Source organism: Tenrec ecaudatus, chromosome 1, assembly GCF_050624435.1.
Source record: "Tenrec ecaudatus isolate mTenEca1 chromosome 1, mTenEca1.hap1, whole genome shotgun sequence".
NCBI lineage: Eukaryota > Metazoa > Chordata > Mammalia > Afrosoricida > Tenrecidae > Tenrec > Tenrec ecaudatus.
This window is the reverse complement of record NC_134530.1, coordinates 253175654-253193619: the sequence shown is the minus strand read 5'-3', so window position 1 is coordinate 253193619 and position 17966 is coordinate 253175654. Positions and strand designations below refer to the sequence as shown.

Below are 17966 nucleotides of genomic sequence, written 5' to 3'. Positions count from 1 at the left end.
ATGCCCATCAATTGGCGACACATCCTCCTGGAATAGACACAGAAGTAAAGTTGCATTCCTGATAGGAATACATTTTTGGACAAATTGAATTGTAAGGTCAGACTTTTGGCTGTGAAAGGGGGATATGAAAGGAGAGCTGCGGTTGTTTTCCCACAAAGCACAGAATGGTGCTGTGAATGTTGACTCCTACTTCCTGGAAACCTCCTGCCCAGTGGAATGAAAAGCTGCCCTGCCGGATACTAGTCACATGGCTGGTTATGTCCCATAGACTTTCTGCTGGTTGATTTTCAGAACTAGCTGGTCAGGCCTCTCTTCTTGTCCATCTTAATTCGGAAGCTGCACTGAAATATGTTCAGCCTCATAGCCACACACACGCCTTCCCTTGATGGACAGCGGTGGCTACATATTAGGTGCATTGGCCAGAATCAAAGCCAAGTCTCATTAAAGGAAGGCAACGATGCTACCAAGGAACCACCAGTGCCTCTGATGTATGGTGTAGGCACCTTGGTGGATTTAGATCCACTACTCTCTAGAAGCAACGAAGGACCTACACTGTCTTGTTCCTATTTATGGCAAAATAACATCTGACCACATTAACTAACATCGTCATCATCTTGGCAGCTTTCAAACGCAGCGATGCATGCTCCCAGCATCCTATGTTCAAGGCAAGAGTAACTCTGGGCAAATCAAAGCTAACATCCATGTGACTCTGCATTTAAAGTCACCAGTTTTTCTTTAGCCATCGATTGGACAGTCCCTCACAGAAGGGCCACAAGGAAGGGATGATAGATCCAGGGTGCAATATAGCACTGATGAAACACAACTCTGCTCTAGTTCTTTAAAATGTCCTCCTCTCACTATTGGCCCTAGTCTTACCTCACTAATCTTGCTATTTCTGCATATGTACATTGGTATAACCAAGATCTTTTGATGTATGAAATTCAGAATAGAGTATCCCCCTCAGAAATAGGAAGGGAGTATTGATTTCCTGAGGGTGCAGGAAGACAAGGGGTAAGGGAGGAACGAGGAACAGATAGCTAGGATGATTGTATAACCCCTCCAGAAGGGAATGAACACCAGGATTTAAGGAGAAGGGATAGTGTAAGTTAATGAAAAATAATCGTAATATTAATACACTGAGGGTTCAGGGGGTGATGGGGTGGGAGAGGGAGAACATACAGATGAGCTGATATCAAGGAGTTCAAGAAGAAAAGAGAATGTATTTAAAATGATGAGGGAAGCAATTGTACAATTAAGCTTGATCTAAAAGAACTATGGATTATAATAATATCTGTACGAGCTCCGAATGTTTTTAAAAAGTGCATCATTCTAATGGTCACTTTAATCTCAGTTTTCATCAAAGAAAAATCGTTTCCATGTGAATCACTTCACATACACTTGGTTTCTTCAAAAGTATCAATCCAAAGCAAAGCCCAGAAGTCTTCCTCTTAGAAAGTACTTTTCTGCACACCGCAAGAAAACACTCATACCATCAGCCCTCTCAGCACTTACTTCTTACCAAACACCAAATTCTATGTGCTGGTGCATCTCACAGCCCCCGTTTTCTCTCCTCTTCTCAGGCTGATTTGAAAGTTCTTCCAACACACAGGGTGAGTCAGCATCATAGCAATAACCACCACCCCCCACCAAAGACCCCCAGGAAGAGAGATCAGCTCTGCTGGGCCATCAGGGGTTAGGGAGCATGGAAATGGGTGCTCTCTTAACTCAAGGTTTCTAAAGGGCTTGATCTGGACTCAAATGTATAAGTACATATTAAATGAAAGTTGGTCGCTGTAGCCCCAAACCCTTAGCAACCGTAACTGAATAACCAGAGGTTGAGTGAAGTGAATGATGAAAAAGTTGGGACTTGTACTCATTAGTATCTGGCGACTGTTCCTTCTCTCCAATCCCCATGAGTCCACATATGCCCAGTTATACGCCGCAGGGTAGGTGTCAGGGCAGCCCTGCCTCAGCCAACATCCTGCAAACACGGGTCTCAGAAAGAATGGGCAGTCAGATTGGATAAGCTCTACTGCATCCAATAATACAACTTTTGTTACTTATTTCTTTGTTACTGCTTCTATTACCAGTTCCTGCAATTCACAGGCCTGTGGACAGCAGTATTATTTGCTATCCAGATTCCTGGGTGCAATTCCTGCCTTACTTCTGCCCTGTCCTCCTACGTCATGATGTCATGGTGGCCCATGTCGCAGCGAGCTGTACTAGGAAGATCTCCCAAAGGGGATGATGGCTGGCCCCTCTGTATTCCCACATCGCCTGCCACTTGTCATTGTGTGGTTCTCCTGACACGCAGACTGGCCTAAATGACTACAGATTTAACTGCATTATTTTTCTGGCTTGTTTCATTTGTCTCAGTTTAAGCTGATGAAGGTTTAATCCCTCTTATCAATAGATGGTTTTTAAAATGAGATTATTAAAAGAGAAATACATTCTTATGTGGATCCTAATGATGCTTGTGTCTTTCAAAGTGAGCTGAGTGAAATCGCTGGCAGTGACAGCAAGACCATGGTGGAAGAGAAGGGGGAGGCGCAGTCTGCATTGTACATGGTCAGAGTCTAAGGCAGCGCCAGTCCTCCGAGGCCTGATCCCAGAGGCTGGGTTATGGTTCCCCTTCATCCCCTGCCTTTTCCCCAGTTGCCCAACACATCATTTTTATGCTATCTCTGTGCCTTTACATGTCTTTTCTTTTCATCTTCTCACAATGCTTTCTCTAGAGTTCTTCTCTTAGTAATTGCAAATAAATGTGTAGATTCAAAGTGCGCTAGTGCAAAACTGCTCTGGAGAGAGTTACAAAATTTGGTTTATATAGATTTACAATGCAGAGAGTGATGTTTATATAACCATTATGCCTGTGTATATCTAGAGCTTATAAAACACCTAATAGAGAGTCATAATTAATACACTTGTATCAATTAATCCCAAATGTTGCATTGGTTCATATTCCACTTAGCCTACTAGATAATTAAAAATTCAGATGCATTGATTCATTTGAATCATGGTGTTAGTAAGATTATTGAAAGTCTCATGGACTGCAATCTGGCCGAAAGAAGTACAGCCAGAATGTTCCTCAGAGGCAAGGATGGCAAGACTTTATCTCACGTTTTGGGGACGTGTTGTCAGGAGGGAACCGTCCCTATGAAGGACACCATACTTGCTAAAGCAGAAAAACTCAAAAGCCTCCCTGCCATCAAGCTGGCTCGAACTCACTGGCCCTGTGTGTTTCCCAGTCTGTAACGGCAAAGTGGAGGCGCAGTGGGAAAGATGAAGGCCCTTGAGAACGTGGGTTGGCACCGTGGCTGCAACAATGGGTTTAAACCTAAGAACAATTGCGAGGATGGGACAGGGCTGGGCAGTGTTTCCTTCTGTTGTGCACTGGGTCCCTATGAGTCAGACTGACTTGAAAGCTTCTAACAACTACTACTACTACATAGTTAGACGTCAGCAGCTACTTAAAAGGGATGGAAAAGTTTGAAATATTTGAAATATTTAATCATTTTAGTTGCAACTTCCTTTTCTACCCAAACTTTTATGAATTGTCAATAAATGATGGAATTAACTGGTTTTTATGGCAAGATCTAACTGTTCTCAAATATGCAAATAAAATGTGACAGAATTCAAAAGCTAGGAATGGGTGAGGAAAAATATATGAATAATTTACGAGCTAGATAATTAGGTCCTAGAACTATCAAGGGCTGAGTATATAATTCAAAAGTTTTAAGGGAAGAAAGAAAAAGAAGTTGTATGAGGGAGTTAAGGAGAAAAAAGATTGGAAACTATGTTACTGAACATAAATCACTTTAAGGATAGGACTTCCTTAATATTTAAGATCAGATAAAACTGGAACCTCCTAGCCAAGTTTACTATTCACTATTATAAAAATATTGTTATTGTCAACTTATATAAATGCTAACTACCAAATTAATGCCAAAAAATAAGTACCTGCTCAATAAAGCATTGATAGGCTCATTCTTTTTTAAAGAATCCAGAAGGGTAAAATTCCTCTATATAGATTTTATCTATACACATTAGCCTGTACCTCAGTGTCTTCATCTTTAAAATGCAAATTATCATCTACCTACCAGTTGAATGGGAAGAACTATCTGCCTGCCTCATGGGTTGTTAGGAAGCTCCTTGAGGTAATTTATGCAAAGCACTAAGCACAGTGTTTGGGACATAGGACTAATTAACAAATGCTAGGTATATCATTATTTTTATTTCTATGAAACTAACTTAATGATATCCACACATTGTCCCAAACTTGAGAGCCAGTGAACTTTTTGCTAATTTTTGAGAGAAACCAAGCCTGGCAAGCAGAATCACATACATGCTCAGCTCAAGGTGACCTATTGGGTGTTTGATGCTAGTTTTTCAGCAAGAGGGGAGGACACAATGCTCAATGGCCAGCAATGACCCAGTCACCAGGCTGACAACGCCAAGATCAGTGTGACCTGTGTTCACCTCTGCAGACACAGAAATGGCCCAAAGTCACAAAGAGATAGAAGTGGGGATGAAATGTCATCTGTGACCCTTATGCTTGCCACAGTCTTCCCAAACAGAGGTCATTTCAATGGCCGAAATACCTCTGAACGTTTTAGCCACCCAGACTCACATTCAGGACCAGTCAGCCCATCACCACCTCAGTAGGAAGTGGACTTCCCACTAACGTCTTTTTCTGAAAAAGCAAAGCTTCCAAACCGCACTGGTTACAGAACGATTCTTCTTGCTCCTCCTTTTCCGCAGAAAACATAGTCTATTACCATCCATCTTCTCAACTCATGATTCGTTGACCAGAATTTTCTTTTCTCTGCTACTCATCCTTGCCTTGCCTCCTAATGACTCAACAAGGTGGCTGCTTCTAAATAATCAATTTCATAAAATATGACTACGCTCGGGGCTTCAGAACAGAGCATTTGGAGGGAGTGGGCTCCTCAGTCTAATAGCAGGTGCGCAATCCCTAGAAGCACCTGCATTCTATCAAAAGGACATTTAGATGAAAGTGCAATCCATCCTCGGAGGGAAACAAAAGTCTGTTGTCTTCAACAGAAAGCCTAACACTCAATCTCACTTGCCTTCAAATGAATCTCTAAGCTACAAAGTGAACCCTGAAGAAAGGGTTCCGTGCAAGACATTTATCATGAGCTCGCTGATCAAAATTGAGCCGTATCGTGCTCAAATAGGAGATGCCTTCTGAATCCACCCAGGAGTTCCTGAGTGGTGCAAATGGGTGATGCACAAGCTGCTAACTGAAACCAGGTCAGAGGTTTGAGTCGACACAGAGGAGCCTTGGGGAAAACCTACTTCTGAAAAATCACCCACTGTCAGCTGTACGGAGCACAGTTCTACTCTCTGACACGCACAGTGTCAGAATCACAGTTGGCAGCAGTTGTTTGTTTTAACCACTACTTTTCCTTATATAGGAGACCTGGTGGCACTATGGGTTGGGCATGGGCTGCTAACTACAAGGTCAACAGTTCAGACCCACTAGTTGCTCTGTGGGAGGAAGAAGAGTCTGTCTACTCCTGTAAAGGTTTACAGTCTCAGGAAACCTACAGTTTGCTACGAGCCAGAATGGACAGTGTGGCAGTGGATTTGTGCTTTGGTTTATTTTCCTTTGTAGGACCTTATTTTGTATCCCCCCTCCCCCCCCATACACACAAATATATTTGTACCAAAGCAAAAAACCCAACTCACTGCCATGGAGTCAATCCCAACTCATAGTAACCCTTTATCAATGTCAACTCATAGTGAACCTTTAAGACAGGACAGAACTGCCCCCATGGGTTCTGAGCCTGTAACTCTTTACAGGAGTAGAAAGCCTCCTTTTTCCAGATAGATGATAGATAGATAATTGATAGAGTACACACAAATATAATCTCATTTAACTCTAATGCTTCAAACAATATCAGATACATAGGACTAAAAGTATTTTTAAGGATTGAACTTAATTCTCACAGCCATCTTAGAAGATAGTATTACCACTCAGTCGAAGAGGACTCGGAATCTCTGAGTGGTCATTTAATTTATGAAATGGTATTCGTCCAGTAAGCAGGTGATCCAGGATTGAAATATAAAACTGTGTGCTCTTTCCACTGACTTAAATTAAACACAGATCCCTGCTAAATTAACATCAGATTATTCCCGAGGAAATGGCTCGGTTTTCTCTTATTAACCTTAGGAACATAGTATAATTTATGATGAGATTCTCTTGGGCCTTTTGCAAGGCTGCACCTCAGGGAAGCTAAAGTGTGTCTCACTAGATGGCAGCATTGCTTACAGTCCTTTGGGGGCTGGAGGGTGGGGTAGGGGGGGTAGGTCATCTTTGCCTCAGATCTTTATCCTCACTCCCAATGAGACCATATGGGACGCAATAATCACTTCTAGACTACAGTGCAGAGCAATGCAATGGGAACACTGGCTTGGCAATGGTCCAGAATAAACTGTGTTGGCCGTGTGTGCTGTGGTCTGGCCCAGGAGAGATGCGCGTGTGACCAGCCTGAGAAACCGGACTCCTCTCATCAAGGTGGCGGTGTGGGGACAAGGGCACAGGAAAGCTGTGCCATCCTAAGTAGGCTACTTGGCCCTTGTTGGCCTCCATTTCACCACCTATGATGCATGCGATCAGCCTTGCTGTCTGGCGCCCGCTGGCATCCCTGAGATGGGTTGGCTTAATCAACACGGGAGCAGGGCATGAGCAGCCTGTTGCTTCAGCCTCTTCCCACTATCACGCTCCTCACAGCTTCATCGACACGGGCGAGCCAGCCTTACTAAGGCGTTGGACACGGTCACATTGGATCAGTCATGAGAACACTCCTGGCACAGCCTTGAACAAAGAGGTGGCAGTGCTTCATTTACTTTTCATCCGACACCCCCTTCCTGTGTCTCGGTCATTCCCAGGCACGTGGAGACACTACCGACAAGACACATTAACTCTTTGAGGCCACTGGCACAGCAGTAACACACTAAATGGTCCCCAGAGTCCTCAAACTGGTGACTAATATGATTCCTGAACACCCAAATTACTCCCTGGGAATGACTTAAACGTATGAAATAGATGACTCATTAATTAATCCTCACAAATACCTCTAAAAGATGGACTCATGCTAATTTGTCACACTAAAGACTGTTATCACAGTACAAACCTCAATTTGAAATTAATTAGGTCTATGTCTGGGGTGGAGTAGGTATGTAGGAGACTTTTCCATTTCAATCTGGAAGTCCCCAGATTACCTAATAACTTTAAAAGAGGTTTGTATTGGACAAATAAAGATATATGTGAACAACGAGAAAGCAAATGTACTAAAATTATGCTTACTATAAACATATAACTAAGGAAAACAAGAATGAAATACATGTTTCAAAATATTTATTCAATAAAAATGTGAATTATGCCTGATGTGGTGGATATTTCGAATGAATTCTAAGATAATGAGGTTTTTCTCTTTTGAGTTATTTTACATTCTTTTTCTCTCCACGAGTCTGCAGGATTTTAAATGGCTCAAGGCCAAACGTTGTCCCCTTCACCCCTTAAAAAGGACTTTGAGGGAAGCATATTCCAAATATGGAAGAAAATGAATCCACGGGCCTTTCATTCTGTCATCAAATTATTTACTATGAAATGATATGGTCTCTTTAAAGTGTGATGTAATAGGACACAATGAAAAATTATTCCTGGTATTATGTGGAGGTGGCTAGTTTCCTATGTTATTAGACAGTATTTTGTCATGTGCTTGAGTCACACTATAGCTTTGGGGTTGTTTTGGTTTTGTTTGTTTGTTTGTTTGTTTTTATTGACCACTGGCACTTGTATTGGAAAAGGCCATGGTTTCATTCAATCTTGAGTCATGAGAGCTTGAGACTGGAACAAGATGGCACTCATGGGTCAATGAACTTGACAAGGCTAAATACTCAGCGCTCAGTAATGTATATAATCCCCATAACAACTCTGTGACTTTATTCTCGGGCAAGGAGAAAATATAGACACAGCAGTTAAGAAGCCTTCTTGATGTCACGCATTAAACAGGGAGCCTGTTCTCTTATTTCTGCAAATTTCACCTAGTCCTTACCTGTGGTCCCTCACTGACTGAGCCTTGGATAAAATTATTGATAAGTACCAGGTTCAGACTTTTCCTTAAACTTACTGAGCTCCTTGGTATAGTATGTACTAAATGGTCTAGGTTGTAGCATTTTTTTTTTCAATTTTGGAGTGTATTTGTTCTTCCTTCCTTTGCTAGTTCACGAAAGCTCCATTCAGGAAATCGATGAGGTCAAGATGTTGAACGCTCCTTATTCTTTTCCTCAAGTATATCCTAAAAGTAACCATTTTTGCCTGAAGAGATTAGGACTGGGAGGAAGGCTGGACTGAGTGAGAGTGTGGGAAGCTTTCTTAAAGAAAAGAGACCCTTCTCTCTGACTTGACTTCCCCTCCCTCCCTCGGCTGCCCCTGCACAAGGAGCCCAGGGGGAGCAGCAGTTAAGAGCTCAGCTCTGAGGAGCGCTTCCACTCTGTCCTATGGGGTCCCTGTGAGTTTGTCCGCAGGACACTGAACAGAATCCTCACAAAAAGTCCTGTCCACCCAGAAACTCATCACATGCGCTTATTTGGGAACTAAGCACTTTGCAGATGTAACTGAGAATCGAGACAAGAGCATCCTTGATCAGAACACGCCTAAATCCAATGACTGGCCCCCTGAACAGGAAAGGAGAGGACAGAGGGAGGTGTGGCCATGGTGAGGCTGGGGACAGGCTGAGTGATGCTGACACAAGCCAAGGTATGCCTGGGGCTAGCAGGGCTGAGAGAGACAAGGGCGGATTCTTCTCTCAAGACTTTGGAAGGAGCGTGACCCTAGTAGCATCTGGAATTCAGACTTCTGCCTCCAGACCTGTGAGTGAATAATTGTTGGTGTTTTAAGCAATCAAGTTCGTAATCATTTATTAGAAAACTAGCCTAAGGAATCCTGGTGACACAGTGGATTATGGACTGGACTGCTAATCACAAGGCCAGAAGTTCAAATCCACAAAGGACCTCTCCTTAGGGAAAAAGACGAGTTCAAATCCACAAAGGACCTCTCCTTAGGAAAAAAGAAGTTTTCTGTTCCCATAAAGACTTAGAACCTCAGAAACCCACAAAGGCAGTCCTACTCTGTCCTGTAGACACACTAAGAGTTGTAATGAACTTGATGGCAGTGAGTGAGTGAATGAGCGAGTGAGTGAATGAGCGAGTGAGTGAATGAGTGAATGAGTGAGTGAGTGAGTGAATGAGTGAGTGAGTGAGCGAATGAGTGAGTGAGTGAGTGAGTATACAGACCTATGCAAGCCTATCTTCACTGTGGCCTGTGTGTCTTACAATAATGCCAAATAAAATGTTCCTTAATGCTGTGGTCTATAGTTCAAACCACAGCCTGGGACCCATCCCCAGATATTCTTAATTGATCTGGGTTATGCCTTGGGCTGCGGACTTTTTATTTTCAAAGGAAAATTCTGACTGTATTTCCCCCTTTTTCTTTTTAGTTGGGAGTTAATGCATAACTCATGTCATTCCATAGTTCAATCACATCAAGCAGTATTGTACAATTGCTACCACAATCAGTTTCCAAACATTCTCCTTCCTGGATTCCTTAACATCATCGCCCTTAAGCCCATCCCACCCCAGAAACCCTTGTTCTACTAGCTGTCCCTATAGGTTCATCAATACTGGGTTTCATAAACCGAAACACAGAAAAATATATAACAAAAATGGATTTTCTTTTTTTAGAAAGCACCCAAGTCAATCTTTGTGTCGCCAAGGTTGAGAACTACTGCTGTGAAGTCAGGTGATCTCTTCGTTCTCCTGCTGCAAAACGAACCCTTGCATTCTGCCTTGCGGCTTTGAAATGCATGCCACCCTGGAAGCACACCTAGCAACTAAGACTTTTCCCTGGGCAGTTCTGTGAGATGGCATTCTGCACAGGCCTTACAGATGAGATGAGGTCTCTTCTGCGTAGAGTTCCTCTTTTTCTCCATCCTCCCTTCTCCGCTTCCAGCCTCCGGCCCCCAGCCCCCCAGCTTGGAATGTTGTATATGAGACTTACATAATGGTAATTGCTAGCTACCAATGGAGAGTGGCTGTGGTGTTGCTTGTTATTATGAGGATCTAACAATAGGGAAATCTGAGACAATTGAAAGCCAACCGCAGTGTGAGTAAGCAGCTTTCTGTGGAGGCGTCTGCATGAACTGATCGGGCTAATGAACTGTCCGGTCATGTGGGATAAAAAGCCCATGCTCTTGACCAGCCTGCAGGCTTCCCATTTCCTCCCGCCTCTCCTTACCAGGCTTTCCTGAGACTATATGCTTATCAAGTGCATTTGTTTCCTGTTGCTACTGAAAGGAATCCATTTCTGGGTCTTTTCCATAGAAACCTTTGGCTCATCTTCGTAACTCTGCTTCTGTCCTTACAGCTCCGCTCTCTGACTCTGGTCACCAGTTTCCCTCTTTGGGGACCCCTGGGATGACACTGGGCTGACCTGAGGAACACAGCAGTCTCCCCAGCTCAAAATCCTGACCTAGACATGTAGGGCAACATATTCTCAGGCCCCAGGGGGTGTGGCATGGGCGTTTTTGTTGTTGTTAGATGCAGCTAAGCCAGTGTCCCGGTAGAGAACAAAACGAGACACTGCCCAGTCCTGCTGCAGCCGCACAGTTGTCCATTGTTGTAGCCCCTGTGCCAACCCCTCTCATAGAGGGATGTCCTCTTTTTAAATGATCCTCTACTTTACCAGCATGAGGTTCTTTTCTAGGGAACACATGTCCTGAGTACGGCGATGCCGTCTCACCACCCTGCTTCCGAGGAGCATTCTGGCTGTACTTCTTCCAAGACAGATTTGTTTGTTCTTCTGGTAGCCCATGGGACTTTTAACATTCGTCTGCAACATAATAATTTAGATGTGTCGATTCTTCTACAGTCTTCCTTTCACATACACATGAAGCAATTTAAAATACCATGGCTCCAGCCAGGCAAACTTCAAATGGACAGCTCTGCCTTTCAGTGTCTTTTATAGAGGGCTTTTATAGCAGATTTGCCCAATGAAATAGGCCATTTGGTTTCTTGACTTTTGCTTCCGGGAGCATGGGTTGTGGGGGCAAGCATTTTGCTTGGATCCTGAATTAATACTTAGTTGAATTCTTAAAGTTTTGATTTTGTTGTTGTAGTTTATCATGATGTCTACTTGGTCCATTATGAGGATTTTTGTTTTTTTTACACTAAGTCGTGATCCATACTGAAGGCTGCATCTTTAAGGAGGTCAGTATAAAAACAGATCAGATGAAAAATTTTTTTTAATTTCCTGTTGAAATTTGAATGTTTATTTCATATTGCAGCTTGGCCATTTTGTTTTGTTTTGGGTGGGGGAGAGTATTACTAATTTTCATAAAGTGTGACCTAGCTGGCTGGAATTTCAGCTTAAGCATTATATCCTTCCAGCCCCTCCACCCCAGTTCATGAGGGTTTGCCTTTGCTGCGATGCTGGAAGCTATGCCACCAGTATTTCAATACCAGCAGGGGCACCCTTGTTTGGCAGGTTTCAGACCGAGACAGACTAGGAAGAAAAGACTGGTGATCTGCTTACAATTAAAACCCCAGGAGTCACATCAGAACATGGTCTAATAATACTCTGCCGGGCCCCTAGGTGGGAAAGGACTCCCGGCACACAGGAGCCACGGCAATGGGCTCAAAGGTATTGATGCTCAGAGAAAGGGTACCGGATGGGGCAATGTTTGGTTCTGTTGTACCCCGGGTCACTATGAGTCAAAAATATGAGTTGGCAGCAACCACTGAAGGTAATGATTATCAACCTGTCTCCTTTTGCTGTGCTCAAGGTTGGCCAAAAGGTACAATCTTTATTACATCATCAATTGTCAAATTATGATACCTTTTTCTATTTCCATGACTCTAGAAGTAGCAGCAAGTGGAAGCAAACAGAAAACAAAGAGGGGCAGATTGCATATTCCAGGGAACAGGTGCTGAGCCCTGGGGAATTGCCAAGAATGCAAAGAGGAACCCTCCACTGCTGACCTCCGGTGAAAACTGCCACCACCAACTGCTACTTGAGAAGTGGTTCAGCCAAGAAGGAACCCAGGGCTCCTACATCTCCCAGGTACCAACAAAGAAGACATGAATCCACCAGCAACAAGCCTCTTTAGAGGATGACAGCACCGGTGGGCTTCCCTTCCTCTGACAGGGCCACTGTGAAGCCTTCCGTAACAAGTGTCAGCTACCAAGTGATTCCAACTCCCCAGAGGAAGCTGAAGGTGCTGCGGAAGCACTGCGGTTTAGCAAACATTTGAGCTGTTTGCCACTTCTTGGTTAACTCTTCCCCAAGAACAACCTATGGGGCAGTGAATTCATAAGTAAGGAAACAGGCTAAGGTATTAAGTTACTGAACTGAGGTCCAGCAGTTGATGGACTCAACCACTTACCTGCACATGATGCCAAAGCTTGCTGCCATCCTACAGAAGTGGAGTTTGCACCAACGTCTTGATGCTGACTCATATGCCAGTGTACAGTTATTCATGACAATGAATGCAAATGAGGCAAAAGCAGATGCCATTCAAAAGGAGGTCATCAATCTAAGGCTGATTAAAAGGAACTCAGTATGCATATGAGGGAGGGCATTGGGTGGTTCAGTGATAGAATTCCCCCTTTCCAGGTAGGAGACCTGGTTTTAATTCCCAGCCAGCGCACCTCATGCATTGCCACCATATCTCTGTCAGGGGTGAGCAGGTGTGCTGCTGTGCACCTGAACAGGTTTCTGCAGAGTTTATAGACTAAGATGAACCAGGAAGAAAGGCCTGGCCATCTACTTCCAAAATCAGCCAGGGGAAATCCTATGGATCCCAGTAGTCAGGAGATGCTGCTGGACTGGGCAATGTTGTGTCCTGTTGTGCATGGGGCCACCATGAGTCAGGGGCTGCCTGAAAGGCATCTCGCCACAGCAGTCCAGAAATCTATTTTCAAAGTTAAACCTCAGTGCTCAAGGGAAGGTTCTAAAGAGCACGTGGTGCTTCTTGTGTGTGCAGACTGTGGCACATCTTTTGTGGCCCATCTGCAAGTCAACAGAGGAGTCATCTCTTGATAAGGTCTGTCTCCAAAACTTTGATTAGCCTCACTATCAGGCACAGTGCACTGGAAAGGGGTTAGTGTGGATGCAGTTACGTTAACATTTAATACCTTACCATTTGATGTCGCTTTTGACTCATTTTAAATTTGTGCTAGTTTTTGATGTTTTCTACACTTTTGTTGAGGTTTTTCTGTGTTTTACTTTGTTATTGTTGATGGTTTGGGGATGTTTTAGTATATTTTTCTGTGTAGGAAATCTAGGATAGGTAAATCTATGGAGATAGTAACTGGATTAATGGTTTCTTAAAGGGAGATTGCGGGGATGGAGAACGAATAAAAATGAGCACAAGAAAGATGAAAATGTTCTAACATTGATTGTAGGATGATTGTACAACTCTTCTTAATATGACTGAGCTATTGAATGGTATGATATGTGAATTACATGCAAATAAATCTGCTTAGAAAACAAAGGGTCTATCTCAACATCTCAGAAATCCAGTTTTGAAGTCACTAAATGAGAAATTATATCTGTGGCTTGTTCAACATTTCTTGATGCAAATTCGGTGCTTCCTAACCCACTATTGTGCTTATCTCTCTAAAGAGATTCCTACTTATCCGTGATGTGTCCAGGTCCCCGCTCTTCCTGGAGGTAGCTTTCCAAGCATGAAGATGCAGCCAAAGGGAATGAAGAAATCTTCCTGCTGCCACTTTGGAAAATCATTGCCCATCTGGTATAATTAACAGAAGGGCCTTGAGGAGCCAGCCTTCCAGGCCCTGAGTGGCACAAACAGCTAACAGATAAGGCGGCAGTTTGAATCCACTCAGGGGCATCTCAGAAGGAAGGCACCATGGCACACAAGTCTGCTTCCACACACAGGGGTCGGTGTGAGTCGGGGTCGAGGTGACTGCATCTGGTCTGCTTTTCTTGTGGGCTTTTTAAAACCCAGTTACCCACCGAGGTTTCCCCTTGTCCGCAGGCGGCTCCTCCTCATCCATTTCCTCTTCACTGTACCTGGGCTGCAAAAGGGCAGTGTCCTCATCAGCCCCCTTGTTTCCAGGGCGGCTGGCTCTGTGGCGGTCGAGCAGCACACCTGGTAGTGACCAAGTCTAGATGCTTCCCTGCCGGAGGCGCAGCGCTGGCATGAATCCAGCAGCCATCTGCTCTGTGGAGAGGGAGGTGGGAGTGTGGATAAGCAGGAAAAGTGAGGTCGGTTTCCTGGGCAGCCAGCCACCTCTAAGGAGTCGGTGAGACCATCAACTAGGCATAGTGACTCCTGGTTGATGTCCGCAATAGGAGACACAAAGTCTTCCTATCAGGGCACCCGAATGATAAAAGCATGTCACAGGGGGGACTGCTTCATAGCCCAGTGCCAGGTCCCTTTATCCAGAGTGACTACCCGCTATAAAATTCACCCAGGACAATCTCGGGTTACTGTTGGCATGAAGCACCTCTGGATCTACTTGAATTTAAAGCCCTTCCTCTACCCACTTTTAGGAGCTCAGATGGCTTGGGGTTAAGAGTTGGCTGCTAACTACAAAGTTAGCAACTCAAAACCACCAGCCACAAAGAGTTACGATCTCAGAAACTCACAGGGGCAATTCTACTTTCTCCACAGGGTTGCGATGAGTCAGTATCAACTCAGTGGCAGTGAGTTTGGTTTTATTGACCCACCTACTCGCCCCACAGGCTGGATTACAAACCCTTCTGCAAGCTCTCAGGCACCTCAAGCATCTCTCTACATGCTCACTCACCCAAGCTCAGTTGTACCGCTTTCCCCTTGCTGTGATCACCACAAGACCAGAGTCCCAGCCCAGCACCCAGCACAGTCAAGGGCCCTTGGTTGGGAACTGCCAGCGAGTAGGCCCTCAGCCATAGTGACCCCATGCACAACAAGATCCCAGCTGTGGTGATCCATAGTTTTTGTCCACTGATTAGTTTTCAGAATGATTATGGGGTTTTTCTTCATAGTCTGGATGTGCCACTAAACCCTGCTGTACACCGAAGCAGCATGTAAACGCCCACAGAGAGACAAGTGGTGGCTGGGTGTGCTTGTGGCCTGCTGACTGAGAATCACTGAACCTGCCCACTAGCCATCACTTGATACCTGCTGCAAGGTGAATGGTCTCTGTAACACGAGCCTGTGGAGAGCGCAATCCGAGGATGTGAAAACATGACCTGGCTAAAAGGATGCTCACCAGAGCGTTTTATTTATAGCATCAAAAGAGGAGAGGGGCTATCTATACTCTAATAACTGAGGCATGGCTTTATAAATTAGAACAAATTCATAAAATAGAATAGTATGCTATCATTAAAGAGCCTCTTGAGAACCTTAATAATGGTGTGGAAAAATGCACCCAATATATCAAGTTAAAAAAAATCATAGAATATGATCACACTTGTATAAAACACAGCGAAGAAATAGACACAAATGTTGCCTAGTTAGGCCTAGATGATGTTGATTTTAAAACCTTATTGTACCTTCCCATATATTTTTATTTAGTTGTATAACTGCCATGCCCTCTTTTCCATACGTTTAAAAAGGGTGTATTTTTAGTTGATGAACCATTTTGAAGTGGGAAACTGTGGGAGGAAAGAAGCACACTGTTAGAGGCAGGAAGAAGTCCTGCCTTGCTCCTGCCTGTATTATTTTCTAGCATCAGACTGGATGCCTCGTACATCCACAACCCCGGAAATTCCACCTGAGAGAAAGGGGCAGCAAGACCCCTGCTAGCCAGGCAAAACAGAAGTCTTTGCTTTGCTGAGGCAGGCTCTAAAAATAGCACTCCATCTGCGGATGCTGGCTGGAGACTACCAGCAGGAGGAGTTGGAAGTTGTGGCCGAGGAACCCCACTCCCCTGGGGAGGAGAGAACCGTCTCTGGTTCTGTCATGGGCTGTGTGGTCACAGACCTTTCTGTGTGTAGCATCTCTACCAGGAAGACCACACACCTGCCCTGCTTACCGCACAGGCCTTTTTGCAATTAAATAAAACAGTATGCATGCTCAATTCTGTAACATGCAAAGCGCCCAGTAGAGGAAAAGTTAGGCAAGCCTAAAAGTTAACTTCCCAGGGTGACAATCAGCGGTCCCCCTTTTCCTTTCTTAGCAATCAACGTATTGAGATGACATCATCTGTGTGGGCCTCTTCAGCACTCTAGGAAAGCCACGCGGAACCTGACCTGCCACACGTACCTCATTTTAGGCCCCCTCCTGTTTCTGCCCACGTGGCAAAGGCAGACACCCAGTCAGCTTGTTTCTTTTCCCCCAGGCACAGGAGGACTGACCTTTTGCCAGAGAAACACCGATAGAAGCAATACAGGCCTCTTCCATGCTGAGGCCCAAGGCCCTGTCACCTTCTCCCCTCAGTGCCTGGCAGGCTGCAGAAACTGACTGGCTGATGGAGGACGCCAAGCCCAATGGGACATGGTGATACCACTAGAGGCGTGTCATCGCATCCCAGAGAAAACTGTCACCACTCACCTGACGTAGCAGAAAGCTGAATATGGGGCAGCGAATCCCTTGATGGAGCGCTTCTGGCTAACAGCCCCCATTGTGTGATACGTTTGTAAATCCTAGCCTCTCTGCCTCTGGGGGCATCCCATTGCTGTGAGTCTGGAGGCAGGTGGGAGGAGCGTGGGTTGTCACCTTGCTAGAGTGTGGCTCGAGTGTCTGCCAAGGTATAGTCTGCTGCCAATGTATAAGAATGTCCTAGCAAAGTTCCCTCCCTTGCTGCGGCTCCCAGGTGGCTGGTCTTCACCTGACTTGTGAGTCTTGGGAGCGGAGCCACCGCCTAACGTCTAGCCTGAGAGCCTTGTGAGTCGGTGGCCTGGCAATCGGACCTGCCCATCTGAGTTCATCATCCCCAAGACCATGGCCACCTCTGCAGTCTAAAGAGATGCCCCATATTTTCTGCTACTTCTCACGTGATTCCGGGACAGGGAGGAGCAGATACAGCCAACCCAACTGACCCAGGAACGTGTGCGGAGAATAACTGTTAGATACGCTGATATATTTGTGTAAGGTGGGCTTTGTCATTTCCACAGGGAAACTCCTGGGTATGTGCTAATTTCAACAACTGAGAAAAGAGGCCTTTCACAATCCAACTGCAGCAGTACTTCAGGTGAGATTAAACCAGACCAGGGAGAAACTCCATCTAAGGAGGAGAGGCTGGGGTGCGAGTCTGCATTTCTTTGAGAGGGGCTGACAATGGAAACAGTATGTTAACATTTATTCCTCCTCATATAGCTTATTCTTCATCGCTGAAACCTGCCCATGGGCCAACTACAGGGGATCCCAAATAACCTCGGATTAAAAACAAAAAAATCTTTCCCTCATGTCAGTTTCTGTTACAACCACAGTAGCAAAACAACAAGATGAAGACTTGTACATTGATCCCTGACTACAGGTCGGACATTGGACTAAATCGCTTATATTCCTTACCTTATTTAACTCTGGATCCCAGGACATCCATTTAGAAATGAAGGATTTCAGCCTGAGCCAGGACAAGGCCCTGGGCAAGGTCACAGAGCTAGTAAACCCCAGGCCATGGATCCTCAGAGCCCATTCTCTCAACCCGAGTGCCACGCAGTGAAACGAGGAGCTGGGGAGCCCTTGCACTGCCTGGCTCAGCAGAGTCTTTCAAAGGAGATCCCGCTTGAGCAGAGAGTGGGCAGGAGTCCCGCAGGCACACTCTCAGAGAAAGCAGGCCGAGACGGAGGATCGGAGCACGGGATGAGTGCCCAGGAGGATGTGCAGAGGCATCAGGCCCTGGGCTGCGGCATCCCCAGCAGAGGAAAGCAAGACCATGAAGGGCTACACACTTGGTTTGACTCCCACTAGCCTGTTCTTCCCTGCTTA

The 17966-nt window shown here is 45.0% G+C and overlaps 1 protein-coding gene across 1 annotated transcript in view; it reads right to left on the bottom strand.

Moving 5' to 3' along the window:
• Positions 1 to 17966, bottom strand: part of KIF26B (kinesin family member 26B) — a 587401-nt gene that overhangs the window by 342164 nt on the left and 227271 nt on the right. The window lies entirely within an intron of this gene.